The sequence below is a fragment of the Ambystoma mexicanum genome, chromosome 1q, assembly GCF_040938575.1.
Source record: "Ambystoma mexicanum isolate Mex_15411 chromosome 1q, UKY_AmexF1_1, whole genome shotgun sequence".
Classification (NCBI taxonomy): Eukaryota; Metazoa; Chordata; class Amphibia; order Caudata; family Ambystomatidae; genus Ambystoma; species Ambystoma mexicanum.
The window spans coordinates 592,930,365-592,953,626 of record NC_090922.1 but is presented as its reverse complement, the minus strand read 5'-3'; the positions used below and the strand labels follow the sequence as shown (position 1 = coordinate 592,953,626).

Genomic DNA, 23,262 nt, shown 5'->3' with positions numbered 1-23,262 from the left:
TTTATAACCAGCATAGGTAACCCTGCACTTGGCAGGGCTTCAAAAAATTGAGTGAAACTCTTTAATGTTCCTCTCCACGGAAATCTTTAGTAAAAGGCGAAAGATTTATTCGGTTTGAAGAGAAACCAGAGTATGCGCTCTAGTGGCCCCGACTGCGGCCGCAAAAAATGCAACACCTCACTAGCTCAGGGTGACTTAGTGAAGCAGTGCACACGATGACGCTTTTTGAGATGAAGCGAATGGAGAATGCTATCGGGCTCCGAACCCGTGGCAGAATGACTTTATTTGCAAGCAATCCCATCCAAAGTCATGAAACCTGGCAGGGGATTGTGGGTATGCAAATTTCTCCAGACCGCAGGCCATGTGACATTGGCCAAAAGGCAGGCAGAGTCTGCTTTTGCTTGAGGACTCCCCTCGTTTACATAAGGTCTAGGGCTTCTGGGAGGCAGGCGTGAGATTTTCTTTTGGGCCCCAGAGATGGGGCTCCTCCCCCAGGATGTTGAAGAAGCAGCCCGCTCTCTCCTTTCTCAGGACACAGGGGTCATTTTCCGCCCTCACCCTGTCTTGCACGGGTGCTGGGCCTCCTGGGCTGCCAGCGGGCAAAGGACGGCGTTTGTCAGGCGTTCGTCAGCCGATCGGGGCCCGGGCCCAAACCCCTGCCCACTGGGGCCATATCCTCCTGGATGCTAGCTTGGAGCCAGCCTCTGCTGGCTCACCAGCAGGTGGCGACAGCAGCAAGCATTAGCTAAAGGCTCCCCCCTCTGGCTACCACTGCAAGGCATCAGCCTGGCTGTGCTGCAAGGACCCCTGCAAAGGCTGACTGACAGCTGGGGGGTGCAAGCCAACAGCTGAAAAGCAGGCTTTGCGCTTTCATTTGCTCTGTTTCTTTTTTTTTTTAACCAGCATAGGTAACCCTGCACTTGGCAGGGCTTCAAAAAATTGAGTGAAACTCTTTAATGTTCCTCTCCACGGAAATCTTTAGTAAAAGGCGAAAGATTTATTCGGTTTGAAGAGAAACCAGAGTATGCGCTCTAGTGGCCCCGACTGCGGCCGCAAAAAATGCAACACCTCACTAGCTCAGGGTGACTTAGTGAAGCAGTGCACACGATGACGCTTTTTGAGATGAAGCGAATGGAGAATGCTATCGGGCTCCGAACCCGTGGCAGAATGACTTTATTTGCAAGCAATCCCATCCAAAGTCATGAAACCTGGCAGGGGATTGTGGGTATGCAAATTTCTCCAGACCGCAGGCCATGTGACATTGGCCAAAAGGCAGGCAGAGTCTGCCTTTGCCTGAGGACTCCCCTCGTTTACATAAGGTCTAGGGCTTCTGGGAGGCAGGCGTGAGATTTTCTTTTGGGCCCCAGAGATGGGGCTCCTCCCCCAGGATGTTGAAAAAGCAGCCCGCTCTCTCCTTTCTCAGGACACAGGGGTCATTTTCCGCCCTCACCCTGTCTTGCACGGGTGCTGGGCCTCCTGGGCTGCCAGGTTCTTTTGCCCGCCAGGGCAAAGCCCGCCGGGCAAAGGACGGCGTTTGTCAGGCGTTTGTCAGGCGATCGGGGCCCGGGCCCAAACCCCTGCCCACTGGGGCCATATCCTCCTGGATGCTAGCTTGGAGCCAGCCTCTGCTGGCTCACCAGCAGGTGGCGACAGCAGCAAGCATTAGCTAAAGGCTCCCCCCTCTGGCTACCACTGCAAGGCATCAGCCTGGCTGTGCTGCGAGGACCCCTGCAAAGGCTGACTGACAGCTGGGGGGTGCAAGCCAACAGCTGAAAAGCAGGCTTTGCGCTTTCATTTGCTCTGTTTCTTTTTTTTTTTTAACCAGCATAGGTAACCCTGCACTTGGCAGGGCTTCAAAAAATTGAGTGAAACTCTTTAATGTTCCTCTCCACGGAAATCTTTAGTAAAAGGCGAAAGATTTATTCGGTTTGAAGAGAAACCAGAGTATGCGCTCTAGTGGCCCCGACTGCGGCCGCAAAAAATGCAACACCTCACTAGCTCAGGGTGACTTAGTGAAGCAGTGCACACGATGACGCTTTTTGAGATGAAGCGAATGGAGAATGCTATCGGGCTCCGAACCCGTGGCAGAATGACTTTATTTGCAAGCAATCCCATCCAAAGTCATGAAACCTGGCAGGGGATTGTGGGTATGCAAATTTCTCCAGACCGCAGGCCATGTGACATTGGCCAAAAGGCAGGCAGAGTCTGCCTTTGCCTGAGGACTCCCCTCGTTTACATAAGGTCTAGGGCTTCTGGGAGGCAGGCGTGAGATTTTCTTTTGGGCCCCAGAGATGGGGCTCCTCCCCCAGGATGTTGAAAAAGCAGCCCACTCTCTCCTTTCTCAGGACACAGGGGTCATTTTCCGCCCTCACCCTGTCTTGCACGGGTGCTGGGCCTCCTGGGCTGCCAGGTTCTTTTGCCCGCCAGGGCAAAGCCCGCCGGGCAAAGGACGGCGTTTGTCAGGCGTTCGTCAGCCGATCGGGGCCCGGGCCCAAACCCCTGCCCACTGGGGCCATATCCTCCTGGATGCTAGCTTGGAGCCAGCCTCTGCTGGCTCACCAGCAGGTGGCGACAGCAGCAAGCATTAGCTAAAGGCTCCCCCCTCTGGCTACCACTGCAAGGCATCAGCCTGGCTGTGCTGCGAGGACCCCTGCAAAGGCTGACTGACAGCTGGGGGGTGCAAGCCAACAGCTGAAAAGCAGGCTTTGCGCTTTCATTTGCTCTGTTTCTTTTTAACCAGCATAGGTAACCCTGCACTTGGCAGGGCTTCAAAACATTGAGTGAAACTCTTTAATGTTCCTCTCCACGGAAATCTTTAGTAAAAGGCGAAAGATTTATTCGGTTTGAAGAGAAACCAGAGTATGCGCTCTAGTGGCCCCGACTGCGGCCGCAAAAAATGCAACACCTCACTAGCTCAGGGTGACTTAGTGAAGCAGTGCACACGATGACGCTTTTTGAGATGAAGCGAATGGAGAATGCCATCGGGCTCCGAACCCGTGGCAGAATGACTTTATTTGCAAGCAATCCCATCCAAAGTCATGAAACCTGGCAGGGGATTGTGGGTATGCAAATTTCTCCAGACCGCAGGCCATGTAACATTGGCCAAAAGGCAGGCAGAGTCTGCTTTTGCTTGAGGACTCCCCTCGTTTACATAAGGTCTAGGGCTTCTGGGAGGCAGGCGTGAGATTTTCTTTTGGGCCCCAGAGATGGGGCTCCTCCCCCAGGATGTTGAAGAAGCAGCCCGCTCTCTCCTTTCTCAGGACACAGGGGTCATTTTCCGCCCTCACCCTGTCTTGCACGGGTGCTGGGCCTCCTGGGCTGCCAGCGGGCAAAGGACGGCGTTTGTCAGGCGTTCGTCAGCCGATCGGGGCCCGGGCCCAAACCCCTGCCCACTGGGGCCATATCCTCCTGGATGCTAGCTTGGAGCCAGCCTCTGCTGGCTCACCAGCAGGTGGCGACAGCAGCAAGCATTAGCTAAAGGCTCCCCCCTCTGGCTACCACTGCAAGGCATCAGCCTGGCTGTGCTGCAAGGACCCCTGCAAAGGCTGACTGACAGCTGGGGGGTGCAAGCCAACAGCTGAAAAGCAGGCTTTGCGCTTTCATTTGCTCTGTTTCTTTTTTTTTTTAACCAGCATAGGTAACCCTGCACTTGGCAGGGCTTCAAAAAATTGAGTGAAACTCTTTAATGTTCCTCTCCACGGAAATCTTTAGTAAAAGGCGAAAGATTTATTCGGTTTGAAGAGAAACCAGAGTATGCGCTCTAGTGGCCCCGACTGCGGCCGCAAAAAATGCAACACCTCACTAGCTCAGGGTGACTTAGTGAAGCAGTGCACACGATGACGCTTTTTGAGATGAAGCGAATGGAGAATGCTATCGGGCTCCGAACCCGTGGCAGAATGACTTTATTTGCAAGCAATCCCATCCAAAGTCATGAAACCTGGCAGGGGATTGTGGGTATGCAAATTTCTCCAGACCGCAGGCCATGTGACATTGGCCAAAAGGCAGGCAGAGTCTGCCTTTGCCTGAGGACTCCCCTCGTTTACATAAGGTCTAGGGCTTCTGGGAGGCAGGCGTGAGATTTTCTTTTGGGCCCCAGAGATGGGGCTCCTCCCCCAGGATGTTGAAAAAGCAGCCCGCTCTCTCCTTTCTCAGGACACAGGGGTCATTTTCCGCCCTCACCCTGTCTTGCACGGGTGCTGGGCCTCCTGGGCTGCCAGCGGGCAAAGGACGGCGTTTGTCAGGCGTTCGTCAGCCGATCGGGGCCCGGGCCCAAACCCCTGCCCACTGGGGCCATATCCTCCTGGATGCTAGCTTGGAGCCAGCCTCTGCTGGCTCACCAGCAGGTGGCGACAGCAGCAAGCATTAGCTAAAGGCTCCCCCCTCTGGCTACCACTGCAAAGCATCAGCCTGGCTGTGCTGCGAGGACCCCTGCAAAGGCTGACTGACAGCTGGGGGGTGCAAGCCAACAGCTGAAAAGCAGGCTTTGCGCTTTCATTTGCTCTGTTTCTTTTTTTTTTTAACCAGCATAGGTAACCCTGCACTTGGCAGGGCTTCAAAAAATTGAGTGAAACTCTTTAATGTTCCTCTCCACGGAAATCTTTAGTAAAAGGCGAAAGATTTATTCGGTTTGAAGAGAAACCAGAGTATGCGCTCTAGTGGCCCCGACTGCGGCCGCAAAAAATGCAACACCTCACTAGCTCAGGGTGACTTAGTGAAGCAGTGCACACGATGACGCTTTTTGAGATGAAGCGAATGGAGAATGCTATCGGGCTCCGAACCCGTGGCAGAATGACTTTATTTGCAAGCAATCCCATCCAAAGTCATGAAACCTGGCAGGGGATTGTGGGTATGCAAATTTCTCCAGACCGCAGGCCATGTGACATTGGCCAAAAGGCAGGCAGAGTCTGCCTTTGCCTGAGGACTCCCCTCGTTTACATAAGGTCTAGGGCTTCTGGGAGGCAGGCGTGAGATTTTCTTTTGGGCCCCAGAGATGGGGCTCCTCCCCCAGGATGTTGAAAAAGCAGCCCGCTCTCTCCTTTCTCAGGACACAGGGGTCATTTTCCGCCCTCACCCTGTCTTGCACGGGTGCTGGGCCTCCTGGGCTGCCAGGTTCTTTTGCCCGCCAGGGCAAAGCCCGCCGGGCAAAGGACGGCGTTTGTCAGGCGTTTGTCAGGCGATCGGGGCCCGGGCCCAAACCCCTGCCCACTGGGGCCATATCCTCCTGGATGCTAGCTTGGAGCCAGCCTCTGCTGGCTCACCAGCAGGTGGCGACAGCAGCAAGCATTAGCTAAAGGCTCCCCCCTCTGGCTACCACTGCAAGGCATCAGCCTGGCTGTGCTGCGAGGACCCCTGCAAAGGCTGACTGACAGCTGGGGGGTGCAAGCCAACAGCTGAAAAGCAGGCTTTGCGCTTTCATTTGCTCTGTTTCTTTTTAACCAGCATAGGTAACCCTGCACTTGGCAGGGCTTCAAAACATTGAGTGAAACTCTTTAATGTTCCTCTCCACGGAAATCTTTAGTAAAAGGCGAAAGATTTATTCGGTTTGAAGAGAAACCAGAGTATGCGCTCTAGTGGCCCCGACTGCGGCCGCAAAAAATGCAACACCTCACTAGCTCAGGGTGACTTAGTGAAGCAGTGCACACGATGACGCTTTTTGAGATGAAGCGAATGGAGAATGCCATCGGGCTCCGAACCCGTGGCAGAATGACTTTATTTGCAAGCAATCCCATCCAAAGTCATGAAACCTGGCAGGGGATTGTGGGTATGCAAATTTCTCCAGACCGCAGGCCATGTAACATTGGCCAAAAGGCAGGCAGAGTCTGCTTTTGCTTGAGGACTCCCCTCGTTTACATAAGGTCTAGGGCTTCTGGGAGGCAGGCGTGAGATTTTCTTTTGGGCCCCAGAGATGGGGCTCCTCCCCCAGGATGTTGAAGAAGCAGCCCGCTCTCTCCTTTCTCAGGACACAGGGGTCATTTTCCGCCCTCACCCTGTCTTGCACGGGTGCTGGGCCTCCTGGGCTGCCAGCGGGCAAAGGACGGCGTTTGTCAGGCGTTCGTCAGCCGATCGGGGCCCGGGCCCAAACCCCTGCCCACTGGGGCCATATCCTCCTGGATGCTAGCTTGGAGCCAGCCTCTGCTGGCTCACCAGCAGGTGGCGACAGCAGCAAGCATTAGCTAAAGGCTCCCCCCTCTGGCTACCACTGCAAGGCATCAGCCTGGCTGTGCTGCAAGGACCCCTGCAAAGGCTGACTGACAGCTGGGGGGTGCAAGCCAACAGCTGAAAAGCAGGCTTTGCACTTTCATTTGCTCTGTTTCTTTTTTTTTTTAACCAGCATAGGTAACCCTGCACTTGGCAGGGCTTCAAAAAATTGAGTGAAACTCTTTAATGTTCCTCTCCACGGAAATCTTTAGTAAAAGGCGAAAGATTTATTCGGTTTGAAGAGAAACCAGAGTATGCGCTCTAGTGGCCCCGACTGCGGCCGCAAAAAATGCAACACCTCACTAGCTCAGGGTGACTTAGTGAAGCAGTGCACACGATGACGCTTTTTGAGATGAAGCGAATGGAGAATGCTATCGGGCTCCGAACCCGTGGCAGAATGACTTTATTTGCAAGCAATCCCATCCAAAGTCATGAAACCTGGCAGGGGATTGTGGGTATGCAAATTTCTCCAGACCGCAGGCCATGTGACATTGGCCAAAAGGCAGGCAGAGTCTGCCTTTGCCTGAGGACTCCCCTCGTTTACATAAGGTCTAGGGCTTCTGGGAGGCAGGCGTGAGATTTTCTTTTGGGCCCCAGAGATGGGGCTCCTCCCCCAGGATGTTGAAAAAGCAGCCCGCTCTCTCCTTTCTCAGGACACAGGGGTCATTTTCCGCCCTCACCCTGTCTTGCACGGGTGCTGGGCCTCCTGGGCTGCCAGCGGGCAAAGGACGGCGTTTGTCAGGCGTTCGTCAGCCGATCGGGGCCCGGGCCCAAACCCCTGCCCACTGGGGCCATATCCTCCTGGATGCTAGCTTGGAGCCAGCCTCTGCTGGCTCACCAGCAGGTGGCGACAGCAGCAAGCATTAGCTAAAGGCTCCCCCCTCTGGCTACCACTGCAAAGCATCAGCCTGGCTGTGCTGCGAGGACCCCTGCAAAGGCTGACTGACAGCTGGGGGGTGCAAGCCAACAGCTGAAAAGCAGGCTTTGCGCTTTCATTTGCTCTGTTTCTTTTTTTTTTTAACCAGCATAGGTAACCCTGCACTTGGCAGGGCTTCAAAAAATTGAGTGAAACTCTTTAATGTTCCTCTCCACGGAAATCTTTAGTAAAAGGCGAAAGATTTATTCGGTTTGAAGAGAAACCAGAGTATGCGCTCTAGTGGCCCCGACTGCGGCCGCAAAAAATGCAACACCTCACTAGCTCAGGGTGACTTAGTGAAGCAGTGCACACGATGACGCTTTTTGAGATGAAGCGAATGGAGAATGCTATCGGGCTCCGAACCCGTGGCAGAATGACTTTATTTGCAAGCAATCCCATCCAAAGTCATGAAACCTGGCAGGGGATTGTGGGTATGCAAATTTCTCCAGACCGCAGGCCATGTGACATTGGCCAAAAGGCAGGCAGAGTCTGCCTTTGCCTGAGGACTCCCCTCGTTTACATAAGGTCTAGGGCTTCTGGGAGGCAGGCGTGAGATTTTCTTTTGGGCCCCAGAGATGGGGCTCCTCCCCCAGGATGTTGAAAAAGCAGCCCGCTCTCTCCTTTCTCAGGACACAGGGGTCATTTTCCGCCCTCACCCTGTCTTGCACGGGTGCTGGGCCTCCTGGGCTGCCAGGTTCTTTTGCCCGCCAGGGCAAAGCCCGCCGGGCAAAGGACGGCGTTTGTCAGGCGTTCGTCAGCCGATCGGGGCCCGGGCCCAAACCCCTGCCCACTGGGGCCATATCCTCCTGGATGCTAGCTTGGAGCCAGCCTCTGCTGGCTCACCAGCAGGTGGCGACAGCAGCAAGCATTAGCTAAAGGCTCCCCCCTCTGGCTACCACTGCAAAGCATCAGCCTGGCTGTGCTGCGAGGACCCCTGCAAAGGCTGACTGACAGCTGGGGGGTGCAAGCCAACAGCTGAAAAGCAGGCTTTGCGCTTTCATTTGCTCTGTTTCTTTTTTTTTTTAACCAGCATAGGTAACCCTGCACTTGGCAGGGCTTCAAAAAATTGAGTGAAACTCTTTAATGTTCCTCTCCACGGAAATCTTTAGTAAAAGGCGAAAGATTTATTCGGTTTGAAGAGAAACCAGAGTATGCGCTCTAGTGGCCCCGACTGCGGCCGCAAAAAATGCAACACCTCACTAGCTCAGGGTGACTTAGTGAAGCAGTGCACACGATGACGCTTTTTGAGATGAAGCGAATGGAGAATGCTATCGGGCTCCGAACCCGTGGCAGAATGACTTTATTTGCAAGCAATCCCATCCAAAGTCATGAAACCTGGCAGGGGATTGTGGGTATGCAAATTTCTCCAGACCGCAGGCCATGTGACATTGGCCAAAAGGCAGGCAGAGTCTGCCTTTGCCTGAGGACTCCCCTCGTTTACATAAGGTCTAGGGCTTCTGGGAGGCAGGCGTGAGATTTTCTTTTGGGCCCCAGAGATGGGGCTCCTCCCCCAGGATGTTGAAAAAGCAGCCCGCTCTCTCCTTTCTCAGGACACAGGGGTCATTTTCCGCCCTCACCCTGTCTTGCACGGGTGCTGGGCCTCCTGGGCTGCCAGGTTCTTTTGCCCGCCAGGGCAAAGCCCGCCGGGCAAAGGACGGCGTTTGTCAGGCGTTTGTCAGCCGATCGGGGCCCGGGCCCAAACCCCTGCCCACTGGGGCCATATCCTCCTGGATGCTAGCTTGGAGCCAGCCTCTGCTGGCTCACCAGCAGGTGGCGACAGCAGCAAGCATTAGCTAAAGGCTCCCCCCTCTGGCTACCACTGCAAGGCATCAGCCTGGCTGTGCTGCGAGGACCCCTGCAAAGGCTGACTGACAGCTGGGGGGTGCAAGCCAACAGCTGAAAAGCAGGCTTTGCGCTTTCATTTGCTCTGTTTCTTTTTTTTTATAACCAGCATAGGTAACCCTGCACTTGGCAGGGCTTCAAAAAATTGAGTGAAACTCTTTAATGTTCCTCTCCACGGAAATCTTTAGTAAAAGGCGAAAGATTTATTCGGTTTGAAGAGAAACCAGAGTATGCGCTCTAGTGGCCCCGACTGCGGCCGCAAAAAATGCAACACCTCACTAGCTCAGGGTGACTTAGTGAAGCAGTGCACACGATGACGCTTTTTGAGATGAAGCGAATGGAGAATGCTATCGGGCTCCGAACCCGTGGCAGAATGACTTTATTTGCAAGCAATCCCATCCAAAGTCATGAAACCTGGCAGGGGATTGTGGGTATGCAAATTTCTCCAGACCGCAGGCCATGTGACATTGGCCAAAAGGCAGGCAGAGTCTGCTTTTGCTTGAGGACTCCCCTCGTTTACATAAGGTCTAGGGCTTCTGGGAGGCAGGCGTGAGATTTTCTTTTGGGCCCCAGAGATGGGGCTCCTCCCCCAGGATGTTGAAGAAGCAGCCCGCTCTCTCCTTTCTCAGGACACAGGGGTCATTTTCCGCCCTCACCCTGTCTTGCACGGGTGCTGGGCCTCCTGGGCTGCCAGCGGGCAAAGGACGGCGTTTGTCAGGCGTTCGTCAGCCGATCGGGGCCCGGGCCCAAACCCCTGCCCACTGGGGCCATATCCTCCTGGATGCTAGCTTGGAGCCAGCCTCTGCTGGCTCACCAGCAGGTGGCGACAGCAGCAAGCATTAGCTAAAGGCTCCCCCCTCTGGCTACCACTGCAAGGCATCAGCCTGGCTGTGCTGCAAGGACCCCTGCAAAGGCTGACTGACAGCTGGGGGGTGCAAGCCAACAGCTGAAAAGCAGGCTTTGCGCTTTCATTTGCTCTGTTTCTTTTTTTTTTTAACTAGCATAGGTAACCCTGCACTTGGCAGGGCTTCAAAAAATTGAGTGAAACTCTTTAATGTTCCTCTCCACGGAAATCTTTAGTAAAAGGCGAAAGATTTATTCGGTTTGAAGAGAAACAAGAGTATGCGCTCTAGTGGCCCCGACTGCGGCCGCAAAAAATGCAACACCTCACTAGCTCAGGGTGACTTAGTGAAGCAGTGCACACGATGACGCTTTTTGAGATGAAGCGAATGGAGAATGCTATCGGGCTCCGAACCCGTGGCAGAATGACTTTATTTGCAAGCAATCCCATCCAAAGTCATGAAACCTGGCAGGGGATTGTGGGTATGCAAATTTCTCCAGACCGCAGGCCATGTGACATTGGCCAAAAGGCAGGCAGAGTCTGCCTTTGCCTGAGGACTCCCCTCGTTTACATAAGGTCTAGGGCTTCTGGGAGGCAGGCGTGAGATTTTCTTTTGGGCCCCAGAGATGGGGCTCCTCCCCCAGGATGTTGAAGAAGCAGCCCGCTCTCTCCTTTCTCAGGACACAGGGGTCATTTTCCGCCCTCACCCTGTCTTGCACGGGTGCTGGGCCTCCTGGGCTGCCAGCGGGCAAAGGACGGCGTTTGTCAGGCGTTCGTCAGCCGATCGGGGCCCGGGCCCAAACCCCTGCCCACTGGGGCCATATCCTCCTGGATGCTAGCTTGGAGCCAGCCTCTGCTGGCTCACCAGCAGGTGGCGACAGCAGCAAGCATTAGCTAAAGGCTCCCCCCTCTGGCTACCACTGCAAGGCATCAGCCTGGCTGTGCTGCGAGGACCCCTGCAAAGGCTGACTGACAGCTGGGGGGTGCAAGCCAACAGCTGAAAAGCAGGCTTTGCGCTTTCATTTGCTCTGTTTCTTTTTAACCAGCATAGGTAACCCTGCACTTGGCAGGGCTTCAAAAAATTGAGTGAAACTCTTTAATGTTCCTCTCCACGGAAATCTTTAGTAAAAGGCGAAAGATTTATTCGGTTTGAAGAGAAACCAGAGTATGCGCTCTAGTGGCCCCGACTGCGGCCGCAAAAAATGCAACACCTCACTAGCTCAGGGTGACTTAGTGAAGCAGTGCACACGATGACGCTTTTTGAGATGAAGCGAATGGAGAATGCTATCGGGCTCCGAACCCGTGGCAGAATGACTTTATTTGCAAGCAATCCCATCCAAAGTCATGAAACCTGGCAGGGGATTGTGGGTATGCAAATTTCTCCAGACCGCAGGCCATGTGACATTGGCCAAAAGGCAGGCAGAGTCTGCCTTTGCCTGAGGACTCCCCTCGTTTACATAAGGTCTAGGGCTTCTGGGAGGCAGGCGTGAGATTTTCTTTTGGGCCCCAGAGATGGGGCTCCTCCCCCAGGATGTTGAAAAAGCAGCCCGCTCTCTCCTTTCTCAGGACACAGGGGTCATTTTCCGCCCTCACCCTGTCTTGCACGGGTGCTGGGCCTCCTGGGCTGCCAGGTTCTTTTGCCCGCCAGGGCAAAGCCCGCCGGGCAAAGGACGGCGTTTGTCAGGCGTTTGTCAGGCGATCGGGGCCCGGGCCCAAACCCCTGCCCACTGGGGCCATATCCTCCTGGATGCTAGCTTGGAGCCAGCTTCTGCTGGCTCACCAGCAGGTGGCGACAGCAGCAAGCATTAGCTAAAGGCTCCCCCCTCTGGCTACCACTGCAAGGCATCAGCCTGGCTGTGCTGCAAGGACCCCTGCAAAGGCTGACTGACAGCTGGGGGGTGCAAGCCAACAGCTGAAAAGCAGGCTTTGCGCTTTCATTTGCTCTGTTTCTTTTTTTTTTTAACCAGCATAGGTAACCCTGCACTTGGCAGGGCTTCAAAAAATTGAGTGAAACTCTTTAATGTTCCTCTCCACGGAAATCTTTAGTAAAAGGCGAAAGATTTATTCGGTTTGAAGAGAAACCAGAGTATGCGCTCTAGTGGCCCCGACTGCGGCCGCAAAAAATGCAACACCTCACTAGCTCAGGGTGACTTAGTGAAGCAGTGCACACGATGACGCTTTTTGAGATGAAGCGAATGGAGAATGCTATCGGGCTCCGAACCCGTGGCAGAATGACTTTATTTGCAAGCAATCCCATCCAAAGTCATGAAACCTGGCAGGGGATTGTGGGTATGCAAATTTCTCCAGACCGCAGGCCATGTGACATTGGCCAAAAGGCAGGCAGAGTCTGCCTTTGCCTGAGGACTCCCCTCGTTTACATAAGGTCTAGGGCTTCTGGGAGGCAGGCGTGAGATTTTCTTTTGGGCCCCAGAGATGGGGCTCCTCCCCCAGGATGTTGAAAAAGCAGCCCGCTCTCTCCTTTCTCAGGACACAGGGGTCATTTTCCGCCCTCACCCTGTCTTGCACGGGTGCTGGGCCTCCTGGGCTGCCAGCGGGCAAAGGACGGCGTTTGTCAGGCGTTCGTCAGCCGATCGGGGCCCGGGCCCAAACCCCTGCCCACTGGGGCCATATCCTCCTGGATGCTAGCTTGGAGCCAGCCTCTGCTGGCTCACCAGCAGGTGGCGACAGCAGCAAGCATTAGCTAAAGGCTCCCCCCTCTGGCTACCACTGCAAAGCATCAGCCTGGCTGTGCTGCGAGGACCCCTGCAAAGGCTGACTGACAGCTGGGGGGTGCAAGCCAACAGCTGAAAAGCAGGCTTTGCGCTTTCATTTGCTCTGTTTCTTTTTTTTTTTAACCAGCATAGGTAACCCTGCACTTGGCAGGGCTTCAAAAAATTGAGTGAAACTCTTTAATGTTCCTCTCCACGGAAATCTTTAGTAAAAGGCGAAAGATTTATTCGGTTTGAAGAGAAACCAGAGTATGCGCTCTAGTGGCCCCGACTGCGGCCGCAAAAAATGCAACACCTCACTAGCTCAGGGTGACTTAGTGAAGCAGTGCACACGATGACGCTTTTTGAGATGAAGCGAATGGAGAATGCTATCGGGCTCCGAACCCGTGGCAGAATGACTTTATTTGCAAGCAATCCCATCCAAAGTCATGAAACCTGGCAGGGGATTGTGGGTATGCAAATTTCTCCAGACCGCAGGCCATGTGACATTGGCCAAAAGGCAGGCAGAGTCTGCCTTTGCCTGAGGACTCCCCTCGTTTACATAAGGTCTAGGGCTTCTGGGAGGCAGGCGTGAGATTTTCTTTTGGGCCCCAGAGATGGGGCTCCTCCCCCAGGATGTTGAAAAAGCAGCCCGCTCTCTCCTTTCTCAGGACACAGGGGTCATTTTCCGCCCTCACCCTGTCTTGCACGGGTGCTGGGCCTCCTGGGCTGCCAGGTTCTTTTGCCCGCCAGGGCAAAGCCCGCCGGGCAAAGGACGGCGTTTGTCAGGCGTTCGTCAGCCGATCGGGGCCCGGGCCCAAACCCCTGCCCACTGGGGCCATATCCTCCTGGATGCTAGCTTGGAGCCAGCCTCTGCTGGCTCACCAGCAGGTGGCGACAGCAGCAAGCATTAGCTAAAGGCTCCCCCCTCTGGCTACCACTGCAAAGCATCAGCCTGGCTGTGCTGCGAGGACCCCTGCAAAGGCTGACTGACAGCTGGGGGGTGCAAGCCAACAGCTGAAAAGCAGGCTTTGCGCTTTCATTTGCTCTGTTTCTTTTTTTTTTTAACCAGCATAGGTAACCCTGCACTTGGCAGGGCTTCAAAAAATTGAGTGAAACTCTTTAATGTTCCTCTCCACGGAAATCTTTAGTAAAAGGCGAAAGATTTATTCGGTTTGAAGAGAAACCAGAGTATGCGCTCTAGTGGCCCCGACTGCGGCCGCAAAAAATGCAACACCTCACTAGCTCAGGGTGACTTAGTGAAGCAGTGCACACGATGACGCTTTTTGAGATGAAGCGAATGGAGAATGCTATCGGGCTCCGAACCCGTGGCAGAATGACTTTATTTGCAAGCAATCCCATCCAAAGTCATGAAACCTGGCAGGGGATTGTGGGTATGCAAATTTCTCCAGACCGCAGGCCATGTGACATTGGCCAAAAGGCAGGCAGAGTCTGCCTTTGCCTGAGGACTCCCCTCGTTTACATAAGGTCTAGGGCTTCTGGGAGGCAGGCGTGAGATTTTCTTTTGGGCCCCAGAGATGGGGCTCCTCCCCCAGGATGTTGAAAAAGCAGCCCGCTCTCTCCTTTCTCAGGACACAGGGGTCATTTTCCGCCCTCACCCTGTCTTGCACGGGTGCTGGGCCTCCTGGGCTGCCAGGTTCTTTTGCCCGCCAGGGCAAAGCCCGCCGGGCAAAGGACGGCGTTTGTCAGGCGTTTGTCAGCCGATCGGGGCCCGGGCCCAAACCCCTGCCCACTGGGGCCATATCCTCCTGGATGCTAGCTTGGAGCCAGCCTCTGCTGGCTCACCAGCAGGTGGCGACAGCAGCAAGCATTAGCTAAAGGCTCCCCCCTCTGGCTACCACTGCAAGGCATCAGCCTGGCTGTGCTGCGAGGACCCCTGCAAAGGCTGACTGACAGCTGGGGGGTGCAAGCCAACAGCTGAAAAGCAGGCTTTGCGCTTTCATTTGCTCTGTTTCTTTTTTTTTATAACCAGCATAGGTAACCCTGCACTTGGCAGGGCTTCAAAAAATTGAGTGAAACTCTTTAATGTTCCTCTCCACGGAAATCTTTAGTAAAAGGCGAAAGATTTATTCGGTTTGAAGAGAAACCAGAGTATGCGCTCTAGTGGCCCCGACTGCGGCCGCAAAAAATGCAACACCTCACTAGCTCAGGGTGACTTAGTGAAGCAGTGCACACGATGACGCTTTTTGAGATGAAGCGAATGGAGAATGCTATCGGGCTCCGAACCCGTGGCAGAATGACTTTATTTGCAAGCAATCCCATCCAAAGTCATGAAACCTGGCAGGGGATTGTGGGTATGCAAATTTCTCCAGACCGCAGGCCATGTGACATTGGCCAAAAGGCAGGCAGAGTCTGCTTTTGCTTGAGGACTCCCCTCGTTTACATAAGGTCTAGGGCTTCTGGGAGGCAGGCGTGAGATTTTCTTTTGGGCCCCAGAGATGGGGCTCCTCCCCCAGGATGTTGAAGAAGCAGCCCGCTCTCTCCTTTCTCAGGACACAGGGGTCATTTTCCGCCCTCACCCTGTCTTGCACGGGTGCTGGGCCTCCTGGGCTGCCAGCGGGCAAAGGACGGCGTTTGTCAGGCGTTCGTCAGCCGATCGGGGCCCGGGCCCAAACCCCTGCCCACTGGGGCCATATCCTCCTGGATGCTAGCTTGGAGCCAGCCTCTGCTGGCTCACCAGCAGGTGGCGACAGCAGCAAGCATTAGCTAAAGGCTCCCCCCTCTGGCTACCACTGCAAGGCATCAGCCTGGCTGTGCTGCAAGGACCCCTGCAAAGGCTGACTGACAGCTGGGGGGTGCAAGCCAACAGCTGAAAAGCAGGCTTTGCGCTTTCATTTGCTCTGTTTCTTTTTTTTTTTAACTAGCATAGGTAACCCTGCACTTGGCAGGGCTTCAAAAAATTGAGTGAAACTCTTTAATGTTCCTCTCCACGGAAATCTTTAGTAAAAGGCGAAAGATTTATTCGGTTTGAAGAGAAACAAGAGTATGCGCTCTAGTGGCCCCGACTGCGGCCGCAAAAAATGCAACACCTCACTAGCTCAGGGTGACTTAGTGAAGCAGTGCACACGATGACGCTTTTTGAGATGAAGCGAATGGAGAATGCTATCGGGCTCCGAACCCGTGGCAGAATGACTTTATTTGCAAGCAATCCCATCCAAAGTCATGAAACCTGGCAGGGGATTGTGGGTATGCAAATTTCTCCAGACCGCAGGCCATGTGACATTGGCCAAAAGGCAGGCAGAGTCTGCCTTTGCCTGAGGACTCCCCTCGTTTACATAAGGTCTAGGGCTTCTGGGAGGCAGGCGTGAGATTTTCTTTTGGGCCCCAGAGATGGGGCTCCTCCCCCAGGATGTTGAAGAAGCAGCCCGCTCTCTCCTTTCTCAGGACACAGGGGTCATTTTCCGCCCTCACCCTGTCTTGCACGGGTGCTGGGCCTCCTGGGCTGCCAGCGGGCAAAGGACGGCGTTTGTCAGGCGTTCGTCAGCCGATCGGGGCCCGGGCCCAAACCCCTGCCCACTGGGGCCATATCCTCCTGGATGCTAGCTTGGAGCCAGCCTCTGCTGGCTCACCAGCAGGTGGCGACAGCAGCAAGCATTAGCTAAAGGCTCCCCCCTCTGGCTACCACTGCAAGGCATCAGCCTGGCTGTGCTGCGAGGACCCCTGCAAAGGCTGACTGACAGCTGGGGGGTGCAAGCCAACAGCTGAAAAGCAGGCTTTGCGCTTTCATTTGCTCTGTTTCTTTTTAACCAGCATAGGTAACCCTGCACTTGGCAGGGCTTCAAAAAATTGAGTGAAACTCTTTAATGTTCCTCTCCACGGAAATCTTTAGTAAAAGGCGAAAGATTTATTCGGTTTGAAGAGAAACCAGAGTATGCGCTCTAGTGGCCCCGACTGCGGCCGCAAAAAATGCAACACCTCACTAGCTCAGGGTGACTTAGTGAAGCAGTGCACACGATGACGCTTTTTGAGATGAAGCGAATGGAGAATGCTATCGGGCTCCGAACCCGTGGCAGAATGACTTTATTTGCAAGCAATCCCATCCAAAGTCATGAAACCTGGCAGGGGATTGTGGGTATGCAAATTTCTCCAGACCGCAGGCCATGTGACATTGGCCAAAAGGCAGGCAGAGTCTGCCTTTGCCTGAGGACTCCCCTCGTTTACATAAGGTCTAGGGCTTCTGGGAGGCAGGCGTGAGATTTTCTTTTGGGCCCCAGAGATGGGGCTCCTCCCCCAGGATGTTGAAAAAGCAGCCCGCTCTCTCCTTTCTCAGGACACAGGGGTCATTTTCCGCCCTCACCCTGTCTTGCACGGGTGCTGGGCCTCCTGGGCTGCCAGGTTCTTTTGCCCGCCAGGGCAAAGCCCGCCGGGCAAAGGACGGCGTTTGTCAGGCGTTTGTCAGGCGATCGGGGCCCGGGCCCAAACCCCTGCCCACTGGGGCCATATCCTCCTGGATGCTAGCTTGGAGCCAGCTTCTGCTGGCTCACCAGCAGGTGGCGACAGCAGCAAGCATTAGCTAAAGGCTCCCCCCTCTGGCTACCACTGCAAGGCATCAGCCTGGCTGTGCTGCGAGGACCCCTGCAAAGGCTGACTGACAGCTGGGGGGTGCAAGCCAACAGCTGAAAAGCAGGCTTTGCGCTTTCATTTGCTCTGTTTCTTTTTTTTTTTTAACCAGCATAGGTAACCCTGCACTTGGCAGGGCTTCAAAAAATTGAGTGAAACTCTTTAATGTTCCTCTCCACGGAAATCTTTAGTAAAAGGCGAAAGATTTATTCGGTTTGAAGAGAAACCAGAGTATGCGCTCTAGTGGCCCCGACTGCGGCCGCAAAAAATGCAACACCTCACTAGCTCAGGGTGACTTAGTGAAGCAGTGCACACGATGACGCTTTTTGAGATGAAGCGAATGGAGAATGCTATCGGGCTCCGAACCCGTGGCAGAATGACTTTATTTGCAAGCAATCCCATCCAAAGTCATGAAACCTGGCAGGGGATTGTGGGTATGCAAATTTCTCCAGACCGCAGGCCATGTGACATTGGCCAAAAGGCAGGCAGAGTCTGCCTTTGCCTGAGGACTCCCCTCGTTTACATAAGGTCTAGGGCTTCTGGGAGGCAGGCGTGAGATTTTCTTTTGGGCCCCAGAGATGGGGCTCCTCCCCCAGGATGTTGAAAAAGCAGCCCACTCTCTCCTTTCTCAGGACACAGGGGTCATTTTCCGCCCTCACCCTGTCTTGCACGGGTGCTGGGCCTCCTGGGCTGCCAGGTTCTTTTGCCCGCCAGGGCAAAGCCCGCCGGGCAAAGGACGGCGTTTGTCAGGCGTTCGTCAGCCGATCGGGGCCCGGGCCCAAACCCCTGCCCACTGGGGCCATATCCTCCTGGATGCTAGCTTGGAGCCAGCCTCTGCTGGCTCACCAGCAGGTGGCGACAGCAGCAAGCATTAGCTAAAGGCTCCCCCCTCTGGCTACCACTGCAAAGCATCAGCCTGGCTGTGCTGCGAGGACCCCTGCAAAGGCTGACTGACAGCTGGGGGGTGCAAGCCAACAGCTGAAAAGCAGGCTTTGCGCTTTCATTTGCTCTGTTTCTTTTTTTTTATAACCAGCATAGGTAACCCTGCACTTGGCAGGGCTTCAAAAAATTGAGTGAAACTCTTTAATGTTCCTCTCCACGGAAATCTTTAGTAAAAGGCGAAAGATTTATTCGGTTTGAAGAGAAACCAGAGTATGCGCTCTAGTGGCCCCGACTGCGGCCGCAAAAAATGCAACACCTCACTAGCTCAGGGTGACTTAGTGAAGCAGTGCACACGATGACGCTTTTTGAGATGAAGCGAATGGAGAATGCTATCGGGCTCCGAACCCGTGGCAGAATGACTTTATTTGCAAGCAATCCCATCCAAAGTCATGAAACCTGGCAGGGGATTGTGGGTATGCAAATTTCTCCAGACCGCAGGCCATGTGACATTGGCCAAAAGGCAGGCAGAGTCTGCTTTTGCTTGAGGACTCCCCTCGTTTACATAAGGTCTAGGGCTTCTGGGAGGCAGGCGTGAGATTTTCTTTTGGGCCCCAGAGATGGGGCTCCTCCCCCAGGATGTTGAAGAAGCAGCCCGCTCTCTCCTTTCTCAGGACACAGGGGTCATTTTCCGCCCTCACCCTGTCTTGCACGGGTGCTGGGCCTCCTGGGCTGCCAGCGGGCAAAGGACGGCGTTTGTCAGGCGTTCGTCAGCCGATCGGGGCCCGGGCCCAAACCCCTGCCCACTGGGGCCATATCCTCCTGGATGCTAGCTTGGAGCCAGCCTCTGCTGGCTCACCAGCAGGTGGCGACAGCAGCAAGCATTAGCTAAAGGCTCCCCCCTCTGGCTACCACTGCAAGGCATCAGCCTGGCTGTGCTGCAAGGACCCCTGCAAAGGCTGACTGACAGCTGGGGGGTGCAAGCCAACAGCTGAAAAGCAGGCTTTGCGCTTTCATTTGCTCTGTTTCTTTTTTTTTTTAACCAGCATAGGTAACCCTGCACTTGGCAGGGCTTCAAAAAATTGAGTGAAACTCTTTAATGTTCCTCTCCACGGAAATCTTTAGTAAAAGGCGAAAGATTTATTCGGTTTGAAGAGAAACAAGAGTATGCGCTCTAGTGGCCCCGACTGCGGCCGCAAAAAATGCAACACCTCACTAGCTCAGGGTGACTTAGTGAAGCAGTGCACACGATGACGCTTTTTGAGATGAAGCGAATGGAGAATGCTATCGGGCTCCGAACCCGTGGCAGAATGACTTTATTTGCAAGCAATCCCATCCAAAGTCATGAAACCTGGCAGGGGATTGTGGGTATGCAAATTTCTCCAGACCGCAGGCCATGTGACATTGGCCAAAAGGCAGGCAGAGTCTGCCTTTGCCTGAGGACTCCCCTCGTTTACATAAGGTCTAGGGCTTCTGGGAGGCAGGCGTGAGATTTTCTTTTGGGCCCCAGAGATGGGGCTCCTCCCCCAGGATGTTGAAGAAGCAGCCCGCTCTCTCCTTTCTCAGGACACAGGGGTCATTTTCCGCCCTCACCCTGTCTTGCACGGGTGCTGGGCCTCCTGGGCTGCCAGCGGGCAAAGGACGGCGTTTGTCAGGCGTTCGTCAGCCGATCGGGGCCCGGGCCCAAACCCCTGCCCACTGGGGCCATATCCTCCTGGATGCTAGCTTGGAGCCAGCCTCTGCTGGCTCACCAGCAGGTGGCGACAGCAGCAAGCATTAGCTAAAGGCTCCCCCCTCTGGCTACCACTGCAAGGCATCAGCCTGGCTGTGCTGCGAGGACCCCTGCAAAGGCTGACTGACAGCTGGGGGGTGCAAGCCAACAGCTGAAAAGCAGGCTTTGCGCTTTCATTTGCTCTGTTTCTTTTTAACCAGCATAGGTAACCCTGCACTTGGCAGGGCTTCAAAAAATTGAGTGAAACTCTTTAATGTTCCTCTCCACGGAAATCTTTAGTAAAAGGCGAAAGATTTATTCGGTTTGAAGAGAAACCAGAGTATGCGCTCTAGTGGCCCCGACTGCGGCCGCAAAAAATGCAACACCTCACTAGCTCAGGGTGACTTAGTGAAGCAGTGCACACGATGACGCTTTTTGAGATGAAGCGAATGGAGAATGCTATCGGGCTCCGAACCCGTGGCAGAATGACTTTATTTGCAAGCAATCCCATCCAAAGTCATGAAACCTGGCAGGGGATTGTGGGTATGCAAATTTCTCCAGACCGCAGGCCATGTGACATTGGCCAAAAGGCAGGCAGAGTCTGCCTTTGCCTGAGGACTCCCCTCGTTTACATAAGGTCTAGGGCTTCTGGGAGGCAGGCGTGAGATTTTCTTTTGGGCCCCAGAGATGGGGCTCCTCCCCCAGGATGTTGAAAAAGCAGCCCGCTCTCTCCTTTCTCAGGACACAGGGGTCATTTTCCGCCCTCACCCTGTCTTGCACGGGTGCTGGGCCTCCTGGGCTGCCAGGTTCTTTTGCCCGCCAGGGCAAAGCCCGCCGGGCAAAGGACGGCGTTTGTCAGGCGTTTGTCAGGCGATCGGGGCCCGGGCCCAAACCCCTGCCCACTGGGGCCATATCCTCCTGGATGCTAGCTTGGAGCCAGCCTCTGCTGGCTCACCAGCAGGTGGCGACAGCAGCAAGCATTAGCTAAAGGCTCCCCCCTCTGGCTACCACTGCAAGGCATCAGCCTGGCTGTGCTGCGAGGACCCCTGCAAAGGCTGACTGACAGCTGGGGGGTGCAAGCCAACAGCTGAAAAGCAGGCTTTGCGCTTTCATTTGCTCTGTTTCTTTTTTTTTTTTAACCAGCATAGGTAACCCTGCACTTGGCAGGGCTTCAAAAAATTGAGTGAAACTCTTTAATGTTCCTCTCCACGGAAATCTTTAGTAAAAGGCGAAAGATTTATTCGGTTTGAAGAGAAACCAGAGTATGCGCTCTAGTGGCCCCGACTGCGGCCGCAAAAAATGCAACACCTCACTAGCTCAGGGTGACTTAGTGAAGCAGTGCACACGATGACGCTTTTTGAGATGAAGCGAATGGAGAATGCTATCGGGCTCCGAACCCGTGGCAGAATGACTTTATTTGCAAGCAATCCCATCCAAAGTCATGAAACCTGGCAGGGGATTGTGGGTATGCAAATTTCTCCAGACCGCAGGCCATGTGACATTGGCCAAAAGGCAGGCAGAGTCTGCCTTTGCCTGAGGACTCCCCTCGTTTACATAAGGTCTAGGGCTTCTGGGAGGCAGGCGTGAGATTTTCTTTTGGGCCCCAGAGATGGGGCTCCTCCCCCAGGATGTTGAAAAAGCAGCCCACTCTCTCCTTTCTCAGGACACAGGGGTCATTTTCCGCCCTCACCCTGTCTTGCACGGGTGCTGGGCCTCCTGGGCTGCCAGGTTCTTTTGCCCGCCAGGGCAAAGCCCGCCGGGCAAAGGACGGCGTTTGTCAGGCGTTCGTCAGCCGATCGGGGCCCGGGCCCAAACCCCTGCCCACTGGGGCCATATCCTCCTGGATGCTAGCTTGGAGCCAGCCTCTGCTGGCTCACCAGCAGGTGGCGACAGCAGCAAGCATTAGCTAAAGGCTCCCCCCTCTGGCTACCACTGCAAGGCATCAGCCTGGCTGTGCTGCGAGGACCCCTGCAAAGGCTGACTGACAGCTGGGGGGTGCAAGCCAACAGCTGAAAAGCAGGCTTTGCGCTTTCATTTGCTCTGTTTCTTTTTAACCAGCATAGGTAACCCTGCACTTGGCAGGGCTTCAAAACATTGAGTGAAACTCTTTAATGTTCCTCTCCACGGAAATCTTTAGTAAAAGGCGAAAGATTTATTCGGTTTGAAGAGAAACCAGAGTATGCGCTCTAGTGGCCCCGACTGCGGCCGCAAAAAATGCAACACCTCACTAGCTCAGGGTGACTTAGTGAAGCAGTGCACACGATGACGCTTTTTGAGATGAAGCGAATGGAGAATGCCATCGGGCTCCGAACCCGTGGCAGAATGACTTTATTTGCAAGCAATCCCATCCAAAGTCATGAAACCTGGCAGGGGATTGTGGGTATGCAAATTTCTCCAGACCGCAGGCCATGTAACATTGGCCAAAAGGCAGGCAGAGTCTGCTTTTGCTTGAGGACTCCCCTCGTTTACATAAGGTCTAGGGCTTCTGGGAGGCAGGCGTGAGATTTTCTTTTGGGCCCCAGAGATGGGGCTCCTCCCCCAGGATGTTGAAGAAGCAGCCCGCTCTCTCCTTTCTCAGGACACAGGGGTCATTTTCCGCCCTCACCCTGTCTTGCACGGGTGCTGGGCCTCCTGGGCTGCCAGCGGGCAAAGGACGGCGTTTGTCAGGCGTTCGTCAGCCGATCGGGGCCCGGGCCCAAACCCCTGCCCACTGGGGCCATATCCTCCTGGATGCTAGCTTGGAGCCAGCCTCTGCTGGCTCACCAGCAGGTGGCGACAGCAGCAAGCATTAGCTAAAGGCTCCCCCCTCTGGCTACCACTGCAAAGCATCAGCCTGGCTGTGCTGCGAGGACCCCTGCAAAGGCTGACTGACAGCTGGGGGGTGCAAGCCAACAGCTGAAAAGCAGGCTTTGCGCTTTCATTTGCTCTGTTTCTTTTTTTTTATAACCAGCATAGGTAACCCTGCACTTGGCAGGGCTTCAAAAAATTGAGTGAAACTCTTTAATGTTCCTCTCCACGGAAATCTTTAGTAAAAGGCGAAAGATTTATTCGGTTTGAAGAGAAACCAGAGTATGCGCTCTAGTGGCCCCGACTGCGGCCGCAAAAAATGCAACACCTCACTAGCTCAGGGTGACTTAGTGAAGCAGTGCACACGATGACGCTTTTTGAGATGAAGCGAATGGAGAATGCTATCGGGCTCCGAACCCGTGGCAGAATGACTTTATTTGCAAGCAATCCCATCCAAAGTCATGAAACCTGGCAGGGGATTGTGGGTATGCAAATTTCTCCAGACCGCAGGCCATGTGACATTGGCCAAAAGGCAGGCAGAGTCTGCTTTTGCTTGAGGACTCCCCTCGTTTACATAAGGTCTAGGGCTTCTGGGAGGCAGGCGTGAGATTTTCTTTTGGGCCCCAGAGATGGGGCTCCTCCCCCAGGATGTTGAAGAAGCAGCCCGCTCTCTCCTTTCTCAGGACACAGGGGTCATTTTCCGCCCTCACCCTGTCTTGCACGGGTGCTGGGCCTCCTGGGCTGCCAGCGGGCAAAGGACGGCGTTTGTCAGGCGTTCGTCAGCCGATCGGGGCCCGGG

General features: G+C 54.5%; 26 non-coding genes across 26 annotated transcripts; all 26 read right to left on the bottom strand.

Moving 5' to 3' along the window:
* Positions 1 to 18: 18 nt before the first annotated feature.
* LOC138564414 (U5 spliceosomal RNA) lies at positions 19 to 134 on the bottom strand. The gene has a single exon (XR_011300363.1). It is a non-coding gene; the product is annotated as a U5 spliceosomal RNA (small nuclear RNA).
* A 776-nt stretch (positions 135 to 910) lies between these two features.
* LOC138564413 (U5 spliceosomal RNA) lies at positions 911 to 1,026 on the bottom strand. Its single transcript, XR_011300362.1, has one exon. It is a non-coding gene; the product is annotated as a U5 spliceosomal RNA (small nuclear RNA).
* Positions 1,027 to 1,832: 806 nt separating this feature from the next.
* Positions 1,833 to 1,948, bottom strand: LOC138564411 (U5 spliceosomal RNA). The gene has a single exon (XR_011300360.1). It is a non-coding gene; the product is annotated as a U5 spliceosomal RNA (small nuclear RNA).
* A 799-nt stretch (positions 1,949 to 2,747) lies between these two features.
* On the bottom strand, positions 2,748 to 2,863 carry LOC138565106 (U5 spliceosomal RNA). The gene has a single exon (XR_011301022.1). It is a non-coding gene; the product is annotated as a U5 spliceosomal RNA (small nuclear RNA).
* Positions 2,864 to 3,639: 776 nt separating this feature from the next.
* Positions 3,640 to 3,755, bottom strand: LOC138564410 (U5 spliceosomal RNA). Its single transcript, XR_011300359.1, has one exon. It is a non-coding gene; the product is annotated as a U5 spliceosomal RNA (small nuclear RNA).
* Positions 3,756 to 4,531: 776 nt separating this feature from the next.
* Positions 4,532 to 4,647, bottom strand: LOC138564409 (U5 spliceosomal RNA). Its single transcript, XR_011300358.1, has one exon. It is a non-coding gene; the product is annotated as a U5 spliceosomal RNA (small nuclear RNA).
* A 799-nt stretch (positions 4,648 to 5,446) lies between these two features.
* On the bottom strand, positions 5,447 to 5,562 carry LOC138565105 (U5 spliceosomal RNA). The gene has a single exon (XR_011301021.1). It is a non-coding gene; the product is annotated as a U5 spliceosomal RNA (small nuclear RNA).
* A 776-nt stretch (positions 5,563 to 6,338) lies between these two features.
* Positions 6,339 to 6,454, bottom strand: LOC138564408 (U5 spliceosomal RNA). The gene has a single exon (XR_011300357.1). It is a non-coding gene; the product is annotated as a U5 spliceosomal RNA (small nuclear RNA).
* Positions 6,455 to 7,230: 776 nt separating this feature from the next.
* LOC138564407 (U5 spliceosomal RNA) lies at positions 7,231 to 7,346 on the bottom strand. Its single transcript, XR_011300356.1, has one exon. It is a non-coding gene; the product is annotated as a U5 spliceosomal RNA (small nuclear RNA).
* An 805-nt stretch (positions 7,347 to 8,151) lies between these two features.
* On the bottom strand, positions 8,152 to 8,267 carry LOC138564406 (U5 spliceosomal RNA). Its single transcript, XR_011300355.1, has one exon. It is a non-coding gene; the product is annotated as a U5 spliceosomal RNA (small nuclear RNA).
* An 805-nt stretch (positions 8,268 to 9,072) lies between these two features.
* LOC138564405 (U5 spliceosomal RNA) lies at positions 9,073 to 9,188 on the bottom strand. Its single transcript, XR_011300354.1, has one exon. It is a non-coding gene; the product is annotated as a U5 spliceosomal RNA (small nuclear RNA).
* A 776-nt stretch (positions 9,189 to 9,964) lies between these two features.
* On the bottom strand, positions 9,965 to 10,080 carry LOC138564975 (U5 spliceosomal RNA). Its single transcript, XR_011300899.1, has one exon. It is a non-coding gene; the product is annotated as a U5 spliceosomal RNA (small nuclear RNA).
* Positions 10,081 to 10,850: 770 nt separating this feature from the next.
* Positions 10,851 to 10,966, bottom strand: LOC138564404 (U5 spliceosomal RNA). Its single transcript, XR_011300353.1, has one exon. It is a non-coding gene; the product is annotated as a U5 spliceosomal RNA (small nuclear RNA).
* An 805-nt stretch (positions 10,967 to 11,771) lies between these two features.
* Positions 11,772 to 11,887, bottom strand: LOC138564403 (U5 spliceosomal RNA). Its single transcript, XR_011300352.1, has one exon. It is a non-coding gene; the product is annotated as a U5 spliceosomal RNA (small nuclear RNA).
* A 776-nt stretch (positions 11,888 to 12,663) lies between these two features.
* Positions 12,664 to 12,779, bottom strand: LOC138564402 (U5 spliceosomal RNA). Its single transcript, XR_011300351.1, has one exon. It is a non-coding gene; the product is annotated as a U5 spliceosomal RNA (small nuclear RNA).
* An 805-nt stretch (positions 12,780 to 13,584) lies between these two features.
* On the bottom strand, positions 13,585 to 13,700 carry LOC138564400 (U5 spliceosomal RNA). The gene has a single exon (XR_011300349.1). It is a non-coding gene; the product is annotated as a U5 spliceosomal RNA (small nuclear RNA).
* Positions 13,701 to 14,505: 805 nt separating this feature from the next.
* On the bottom strand, positions 14,506 to 14,621 carry LOC138564399 (U5 spliceosomal RNA). The gene has a single exon (XR_011300348.1). It is a non-coding gene; the product is annotated as a U5 spliceosomal RNA (small nuclear RNA).
* Positions 14,622 to 15,397: 776 nt separating this feature from the next.
* Positions 15,398 to 15,513, bottom strand: LOC138564974 (U5 spliceosomal RNA). Its single transcript, XR_011300898.1, has one exon. It is a non-coding gene; the product is annotated as a U5 spliceosomal RNA (small nuclear RNA).
* A 770-nt stretch (positions 15,514 to 16,283) lies between these two features.
* LOC138564398 (U5 spliceosomal RNA) lies at positions 16,284 to 16,399 on the bottom strand. The gene has a single exon (XR_011300347.1). It is a non-coding gene; the product is annotated as a U5 spliceosomal RNA (small nuclear RNA).
* Positions 16,400 to 17,205: 806 nt separating this feature from the next.
* Positions 17,206 to 17,321, bottom strand: LOC138564397 (U5 spliceosomal RNA). Its single transcript, XR_011300346.1, has one exon. It is a non-coding gene; the product is annotated as a U5 spliceosomal RNA (small nuclear RNA).
* An 805-nt stretch (positions 17,322 to 18,126) lies between these two features.
* LOC138564396 (U5 spliceosomal RNA) lies at positions 18,127 to 18,242 on the bottom strand. The gene has a single exon (XR_011300345.1). It is a non-coding gene; the product is annotated as a U5 spliceosomal RNA (small nuclear RNA).
* A 776-nt stretch (positions 18,243 to 19,018) lies between these two features.
* On the bottom strand, positions 19,019 to 19,134 carry LOC138564973 (U5 spliceosomal RNA). The gene has a single exon (XR_011300897.1). It is a non-coding gene; the product is annotated as a U5 spliceosomal RNA (small nuclear RNA).
* A 770-nt stretch (positions 19,135 to 19,904) lies between these two features.
* On the bottom strand, positions 19,905 to 20,020 carry LOC138564395 (U5 spliceosomal RNA). Its single transcript, XR_011300344.1, has one exon. It is a non-coding gene; the product is annotated as a U5 spliceosomal RNA (small nuclear RNA).
* An 806-nt stretch (positions 20,021 to 20,826) lies between these two features.
* On the bottom strand, positions 20,827 to 20,942 carry LOC138564394 (U5 spliceosomal RNA). Its single transcript, XR_011300343.1, has one exon. It is a non-coding gene; the product is annotated as a U5 spliceosomal RNA (small nuclear RNA).
* A 799-nt stretch (positions 20,943 to 21,741) lies between these two features.
* On the bottom strand, positions 21,742 to 21,857 carry LOC138565104 (U5 spliceosomal RNA). The gene has a single exon (XR_011301020.1). It is a non-coding gene; the product is annotated as a U5 spliceosomal RNA (small nuclear RNA).
* A 776-nt stretch (positions 21,858 to 22,633) lies between these two features.
* On the bottom strand, positions 22,634 to 22,749 carry LOC138564393 (U5 spliceosomal RNA). The gene has a single exon (XR_011300342.1). It is a non-coding gene; the product is annotated as a U5 spliceosomal RNA (small nuclear RNA).
* Between the last annotated feature and the right edge of the window lie 513 nt (positions 22,750 to 23,262).